This window comes from Eucyclogobius newberryi, unplaced genomic scaffold, assembly GCF_026437365.1.
Source record: "Eucyclogobius newberryi isolate DKJ021-1_F unplaced genomic scaffold, fEucNew1.0.hap1 SCAF_495, whole genome shotgun sequence".
Taxonomy (NCBI): Eukaryota; Metazoa; Chordata; class Actinopteri; order Gobiiformes; family Gobiidae; genus Eucyclogobius; species Eucyclogobius newberryi.
This window is the reverse complement of record NW_027316162.1, coordinates 15,835-23,302: the sequence shown is the minus strand read 5'-3', so window position 1 is coordinate 23,302 and position 7,468 is coordinate 15,835.

Here is a 7,468-nt window from a genome sequence, read left to right as displayed (position 1 = left end):
AATGGTTTGGGAGGCGATTGGTTGAAATTCCGGGCGCTCAAACGCACTGCAAAAACGCTTTAAACGCGCAGCAAAAACGCTATATACATGTCAACGAAAGCATGATTAGAGATGGCGTGAGGAGCTAATTCCCACGAGAGCAGCTCGGAGTAGAGCTGCTGCTCCTCCACGTTGAGAAAGTTCAAACTATACTTCTGAAAATTCTCCATGGAGATAGATGTGTTATGCCATATACTGTAGCATATTGTAGGCTTTTATTGTTTTATTCTAAGGTTACTGCTGGAGGTCATGTCCCCACACATTTAAAACTGCAGACTGACATGAGCACCTTTATTAGGTGTTTGAAACTGTGGCTGAAATCAGGACAGAACTGTGCACATGGTGATGAAATGTATTGTATATAGTCTGTAAATTTTGTATTGTTTTAATTCTAAAAGCCTCTATGGACAGGTGTTGAAAATTTGCTTATTTTGCTATAACACTTAAAACATTGCATCTGGTTTGTCCAATGCTATGTCCATATTAAATAAATAAATAAATAAATAATAGACAATAAAATACTGAAAAATTGTGACCTTGCCCAGCCAAAGTATGGATAGATCACTACTACATTTGTCTTCTATTTCCTTTCACAATAATCCCTTCACAATGAGCCTTTTTTATTTTTTATGATGCTATTTAAGGGAACTGATCACAAGGAAATGCTATAAATATAAATGACCACCATCTAACCCCCCCTGTCCCTCCTCAAGCCTGTAGCTCCTCATTTCCTCCGGCTCGGGCTGTGGTCCTTCCTCAGACCTCCACAGTGCACGGTGAATTATGGAGCATCGGACCAGAGGTTAGCCCGCCATAAATCAGCCTTATGATGGATGTGAGCACGCTTCCACCTCCATCTCTCATCATCACCGCACAGCTCCAGGCGCGACAGCTAATGCTTCACCAGGAAAACCCCGACGCCTGAACTGTGAGCCACGATACAGCAGAGGAACACTGGGTGCTTTTATGGAACTGAGAAGGGTAATATCACGTTTGTCATCGGCACAATTTAAACTGGAATCCTGGCTGTAATCCAGGGTGGGACCAGGATAGACTCATGATTTGAAAATTTGAAACATTATATTTGTGAAGTATTGTATTGAAGCATAATATATTGCGACATAAAATATCACGATAGACAATAATATTGAAACTACTTTATGCAACTGATAGAATAACCCTAAAGCAGGATACGGGACCCGTGTGGACCCATGTGTCCCAAGGGATTGAAACCAATGAGCCCTGATACACCTCGGAGCATTGCGGGACGCGAGGGGCGAAGGGCGTGAGAAAGTGTTTTTTTCTCAGACCCTGCAGCGGTCTGGAGCGGTTTCCAGGTCATCAGACGAGTGTTCTCCTGGGAATCTGTGTGAATCTGCTCAGCGTTTGTCACATTGGTGTAACAGTCTGCAACTAACACACTCAAAATACCCGCCTCGCATTAGGTAAACACCCAATGTAAAGCCTTTTTTAAATATACAATATTATTAAAAGAAAACTGAGCTGCAAAAAATACCAAGCCAAATGCAACACTTTTTTTTCTTCTAATAAAGACAGTAATTATAAAAGTTACTTATTCAACCCTCTACAATTCAAATATAATCAAACAACAACAAAAAACAACTGAACATTTCCCACAAGGGGAAATTCTTCCAGGTTTAATGTATTGAATAATATTAAATTGCTAAGACAAGTCTAAAACTAATAACGTTTGTGTTTTTCTTATTGCACAAAGAGTGTTTAAAGGTTTTTGTTGCAGGTTTATCGTTGCTTCTCCACATTCTCTTGTGTCGTATCTCATTATTTATTTGATTGCTACTGCCTTTTTGTGATATAGAGAAAAAAAGCATGCGTTTTTCTTTTCTTTTCTTTAAAGACGACGACATATCAACATGTTGACTTGGTTGTGTAATAATCTTTTCTCCAACGGCTCGATGCATTTTTGCAGAGTGGCTGTTTCTTCAATAGCTCCTGGTCAATAAACTAATTGCCTTTAAGGTTAAGAGGAGCTCATTAGTCCAATTATCAAAGGTGATCAAATCAGACATGGAACCAGCTGATCGCTTTACATCTCATACTGAAACGCAATCAAATACTTATGATACAGATATTTATGTTGATATATGACTATAATTGAACCATAGAGAGCATTATGTCAAATATTTATAAAGACAATTTGTATTTGCCCGTCTATGAAAAGAAGGCTTTCAGTCATTATCTCTCGTTGCGCGCTGGTGTAACATTATTAATGCTATTCATCAATAACAAATACACTTCCAACACTGCAAAAACACTGCAGAATGATTAGTTCTCTTCATTTCAAGTAGTTATGAACATGAGATGTATTTCATTCATGGACCTACCTACATTATTAGTTAGAGGATGTTTCTGATTTGTTTGGCAAGAATATTTTATTTCAGCTAATTTAGTATAATTTAGTAACAGTCTGAAATGTCTTGAATCAAATATCCTGTTAGTTTATGATTCTGTTGTTCTTGTACTTTGTGTTAAAACATTGTGGGGCAAATAAAGATTATCTCATCTCATTATAAGCAACTAAATCGATGTCAAAATTACTCAAATCCACATCAATGTTCTCGATTCAAGTCATTTTAAGCTATGCCAAATATTCAATAGTCTCATTTAAAGGAGACATATTGTGCAAAATCAAGCTTTTAACTATATTGTAATTGTTTCCCCTTTTCATATAACCACTCAACGTTGTATTTAAAGTGATTCATGCATTCAAGTCATTTTTATTCTCCTAAAGATGCCATTGCTCCGACCGTTTCACCGCTCCTCGTGCCACGCCCACTGGTATTTACTTATTTGGATTCAGGGGTCCCCAGATGAAGTGGGGAATATTGGAAATCTATGTAAAAGTCTTAAATACGGCGTGACACCCTTCAAATGCAGCTGTAAATGTATATTCCCGCTCGCTGGAAAATTCTTTCATCTGATCCTATGCCCTGTAATGAAAAACAATCAATAGAAATAAGGCTATTTTATCACTTTGTGGATTGACCATTTTGTCTGTTTGGGGGTTGCGTGGCTGTTATTGTGGGGGTCGCGACTTCAGAACCTTAAACTGTGACACACGAAGGATTTAGCAGCGTTGAGGAACCATTTTCGTACAAATTAAAAATAAATTTTCAACAAAGAGTTAAGTGGCTTCCTCCTCTGCAGCAGAACCATCAGCCTCTCCAGCCTCTCCATCTCCTCTTCACCACCACCATCTTTCTCTTGAAGGAGATTATTCCGTAATAAATCCATCATCGTCTCATGGTGTCATCATTGTGCCATTTCATTATCCATTCCTTGCACTTCAGTCAATTGATTTTCAAGGTGCATTAACGAAATAAAAAGGTGCAAAAAAACCAACTCCATATTTTTTGACGAATTAACCAGAATGTATGTGGTCTTAAAATTTAGATGAAGAATAATCTAAATAATCTATGTAGGAAGGGTTCAAACTTTCTTTAGTACAACAATCCTTCAAAAACAGAAGGTCACTGTCTGGAAGAGTAACTCCTGTCTCACTTTAACCTTGACAAAACAGTTTTGTCTCTTTCACAAATCACCATTGACTGTGCGCGGCGATCCCTAAACGCCAGACAAGATTTGTCAACTCAGCATCTAGTTTCAATACTTGTTTTAGAATAAATGAACACGTGGTTTCGGTTTTTGGACGACACTTTTACCTTCTGACTTCATTTCAAACTTCCTTCCATCCAGATCCTCCATTATTACCTCTGACGTCACGAGTCACTGGCGACAACATTTGCTCTTATGTCACTGATTGAAAAGCCCAAAGCTGTTTCCTCAAGAGCAGAGCAATCCACAAACACACACTGGAGCCGACAGCAGACGTTTATCAGTCCAAATGCACGGATGCTCGCACTTCAACAACAAACTGCGTAGAAATGGTTTTCCAGCTGATTTGAATGGTTCCAGCACTTATTATTTTTAATCTCGGCTGCACATGGGCCTTGGAAACAATGCTAGGATCTAGAAAAGAGTCTTCATACGACGGCTATTGGTGTTTTCTTATCGGGAAGTCCCAGAAGGCGCTGTTAAAAGGTGCAGGGCTGGTAAAGGTTTTAGGTGTGAGATGTGGTTTTACATCTTATGCATAACTGCCCGGGGGAACATGGAAGTGAGGATGTCGACGTAAACGTTCTATAAGGAGACGAGTGTTCTGGGGGAAATGAAGAGACTGTTTAATTATCACTGCGGGAATTAAAACAAAGAAAAGGCAAGTGAGAGTGAGAAAGAGAAGCCTATTTCAACCAGGAAACCCAAATATATAACAGTATTGACAAACTTGATACATTTAGATTTACTATTTATGTTTTAATAATTGGATCTGTTCAAAGTTCACATTTTAAACACATCTTGGAGAATTAAAAAAAAGACTGAACAGATAAACTGACAAAAGAATCAAATGCATTTGCACTGATCCAAACTACAGGGTAGGAAGAGTTGTTAAGTCCTTCAGACAATTCATCGGTTTATTGAGGCGTGACACTGCAGGTGAATGGGAAATATCTTAATTTAGATTAAATTAAAAAGCCATAATTGCATATATTTGGGACATATGAATCTGAAAAGTTGAAAGAACCTTTGGACCCAGAGGTACAGTTCTGGTGACAGTTTCTGACCTAGTTTTGTTGACATATTATATATAATAATAACAGAAAGGAGATTTTGGATAACTCATTTTGTATTTGACTATCCTATATATTACAGAAGGTTAGGGTTATGTATCAACAAACCCTTTTGTAGAACAAGATTGTAAAGTTTGGTGTTTGAAAGTGCTGCTTCAATTACTGAACTTTACGGAAGAAAAATGTGTAAGAAAACAGCCTTTGTTACAATGTCTCATCTAAGTCTCTGAACTAAAGTGAACTTTGGGCTCATTGAGAGTCTCGACAGATAGAGTCAATGCACAGAGCATGTCACCCTAACAATAAGACAGGAAATGTAGTTATTATGCTACTTCATAATAATATTTGCACGCACATTTCAAACCTTAATTTGCACAGATTACAGACAGTATTTACACAGTTTCCATGGTGACGCCCGGACCCCCCTCCTCCCTGCACTCATTCCACTCCTGCTCGTATTTGTGAATGGCCTCTGCCGCCGCCGCTGCTGTACATTAATAAAGAAACTTCGAAAAGCCGGGGGCAGCTTGCTCTTCTGTCAGATTTACAGCAGCTCGAGGAAACCGTGCTTGATTTAAAGGCTTTGAGGGGAGAGGTGAGCGCGCGGCTGCAGAGAGACTATTCCACACAGCAAATGAGCACATTAAACTTTAATGGCTGCCAGGCAATCTTTACTGCGCTGTATTGATGAGAATGGTAACAGGTAAGAGGCTGAAGCCACTGAGTCCAAGCACTTGTAGAGGCTTTACAGCTGAAGTGCAGTTATTATGGGGAAATGTACAATAGGTTACAACGTATAAAACAGTTTTAATGGCCTTTGTTATGCTAAACTGAATTGAAAATGATTATGTTGTATCTTCATCAAAAACATGTCTCACTCACTCAAGAGTGGGATTTCCTGTCCCTGGTTCTCAGAGTGAACTCTTCAACCGCACAAGCCTCAAGTATAGGACATATTAAGTCTGAAGAGTCTAAAGCAGTTTAAAGAAAGAATAATGTACAATATCTGACATTTTATTAAATGAGCTGAACATAAATGATAAGGTAAAGAGTAGAAGTACTTTAAGACCACTGTGCTATTTAGTACAATAACTGTTTTTCTGCTAAACTGTTTCTGACAGGTGTTGAAGGCTACATCATTACAGATATTGTTTGTAAGTGCAATGAGACTTTTAATAGTATCCATGGAAACAAAGGTTATAATTAGATGTTTGTGAAGTAATTTACGCAAGTTTATATTTAACGGTGGCTTGGATAACAACCTCCAGTCATCAAGTTCAATGTTTACATGTTTTCCAATGAAACTTACTTTGAAACACCAACTACATCTCGGACAGTGACAAATGAACCAGCCTCCTGCTGGTGCCCGAGTCAGGATTAAACATGGCCCTCAGGGGCCGGCCTCCTGCTGGTGCCCGAGTCAGGACTAAACATGGCCCTCAGGGGCCGGCCTCCTGCTGGTGCCCGAGTCAGGATTAAACATGGCCCTCAGGGGCCGGCCTCCTGCTGGTGCCCGAGTCAGGACTAAACATGGCCCTCAGGGGCCGGCCTCCTGCTGGTGCCCGAGTCAGGACTAAACATGGCCCTCAGGGGCCGGCCTCCTGCTGGTGCCCGAGTCAGGACTAAACATGGCCCTCAGGGGCCGGCCTCCTGCTGGTGCCCGAGTCAGGACTAAACATGGCCCTCAGGGGCCGGCCTCCTGCTGGTGCCCGAGTCAGGACTAAACATGGCCCTCAGGGGCCGGCCTCCTGCTGGTGCCCGAGTCAGGACTAAACATGGCCCTCAGGGGCCGGCCTCCTGCTGGTGCCCGAGTCAGGACTAAACATGGCCCTCAGGGGCCGGCCTCCTGCTGGTGCCAGAGTCAGGACTAAACATGGCCCTCAGGGGCCGGCCTCCTGCTGGTGCCAGAGTCAGGACTAAACATGGGGGCTCAGGGGCCGGCCTCCTGCTGGTGCCCGAGTCAGGACTAAACATGGGGCCCAGGGACCTGCCTCCTGCTGGTGCCAGAGTCAGGACTAAACATGGACCTCAGGGACCGGCCTCCTACTGGTGCCAGAGTCAGGACTAAACATGGCCCTCAGGGGCCGGCCTCCTGCTGGTGCCAGAGTCAGGACTAAACATGGCCCTCAGGGGCTGGCCTCCTGCTGGTGCCCGAGTCAGGACTAAACATGGACCTCAGGGGCCGGCCTCCTGCTGGTGCCAGAGTCAGGACTAAACATGGGGGTTCAGGGGCCGGCCTCCTGCTGGTGCCCGAGTCAGGACTAAACATGGGGCCCAGGGACCTGCCTCCTGCTGGTGCCAGAGTCAGGACTAAACATGGACCTCAGGGACCGGCCTCCTGCTGGTGCCAGAGTCAGGACTAAACATGGCTCTCAGGAACCGACCTCCTGCTGGTGCCAGAGTCAGGACTAAACATGGCTCTCAGGAACCGACCTCCTGCTGGTGCCAGAGTCAGAACTAAACATGGACCTCAGGGACCGGCCTCCTGCTGGTGCCAGAGTCAGGACTAAACATGGCCCTCAGGGGCCGGCCTCCTGCTGGTGCCAGAGTCAGGACTAAACATGGCTCTCAGGAACCGACCTCCTGCTGGTGCCAGAGTCAGAACTAAACATGGACCTCAGGGACCGGCCTCCTGCTGGTGCCAGAGTCAGGACTAAACATGGCCCTCAGGGGCCGGCCTCCTGCTGGTGCCAGAGTCAGGACTAAACATGGCCCTCAGGGGCCGGCCTCCTGCTGGTGCCAGAGTCAGAACTAAACATGGA